The following is a 1,088-nucleotide window of genomic DNA, read 5'->3' as shown; positions in this document are numbered from 1 at the left end:
CGTCGCTGGTGGCACCTGCCTCGGGGGCGGGGTGACATCCTGGGATAGCAGCTCCTCCCCCAGGCAACCCCCCCTGTGCCCATGGTGCCGAGCAGAGCACAGAGCACGCCGTCTCCGGGAGCTGGCCTGGCGGCAGAGGGACGCCGGCCACGGTGCTAGACGGGCAGACACTGAGCGTCCGTCCGTCCGTCCACCCGGGCTGTGGGGGGGAGTGCCTGGGGCGACCGAGTCAGCAGAGGGGAGACCTTTGGGGTCTGAGCCCTGCAGGAAATTCGGGGAACAGCAATCTGGGCCCAGGGAACAGCATGTGCAAAGGCTGAGAGGGGCGGTGGGGTCGCGAGGGCCAGTGAGGGAGTTCGCTCGCCCCGCCCCCCCCCCAAGGCCAGGCCACGTCCTGGAGGTCGGCGGCAGGCAGTGTGCTTTCCAGCCGCGTCTGTGACTTCGGTCCCAGGGAACAGAGGCCTCCTCCTGGGCTAACCGTGACCTTGTGCTCACAGCCCGAGGGTTGGAGTCGGACGGCCAGCCCCGTGCGGGTACTCAAGGGGTGCTGGGATCCGCCAGCCATGTCTGCCCCATCCGGGGTTTGCAGAGGGCCCCTTCCGGGCCTCTCCGGGGTCAGGGGTCACACACACATGCACGCATAGACACTCATTTAGAGACATACATGCACGCGCACGCTCTCTCTCATAAGATCGCGGAGGAGCTTCAGGCCACAGGCTGGCCACAGGGAGGGGTTTCTGACCCCAGTGGCCTCGGGTCCCACCCCAGAGGGGTCGTCCACGCTCCCGTTTTCTCTGAACCTGGAGGTTTTGAAACTGTGACCTCCTGGTTCATAGGTCGACCAGGAGCCGCGTCGGCCGGGAGAAGAGGCGCGTAGTGATGCGGGGGCGGCTGGTCTGAGCGGGGACGTGGGGACGGTCTGTGTTCTGTGAAGCACGGACGGGGGTTCAGAGCGGTCAAGGGACGGCCCCGAGGCCACACAGCAGCTCAGGAAAAGCCGCTGTTGGAGTCCAGGAACCAGGCTCCAGACGCAGTCCCACCCCCACCCCCGTGTTCTCGGAGGTCGCCCGAGGGGGCTCCGCCGGCCG

General features: G+C 67.4%; 1 protein-coding gene across 1 annotated transcript in view; it reads left to right on the top strand.

The window, feature by feature from the left end:
• LOC102763411 (nuclear receptor corepressor 2) overlaps positions 1-1,088 on the top strand; it is a 49,912-nt gene that overhangs the window by 10,793 nt on the left and 38,031 nt on the right. The gene's annotated exons all lie outside the window — the stretch shown is intronic.

This window comes from Myotis davidii, unplaced genomic scaffold, assembly GCF_000327345.1.
Source record: "Myotis davidii unplaced genomic scaffold, ASM32734v1 scaffold43, whole genome shotgun sequence".
Lineage (NCBI taxonomy): Eukaryota > Metazoa > Chordata > Mammalia > Chiroptera > Vespertilionidae > Myotis > Myotis davidii.
The sequence above is the reverse complement of the archived record's forward strand: the minus strand, read 5'-3'. Positions and strand labels throughout refer to the sequence as shown.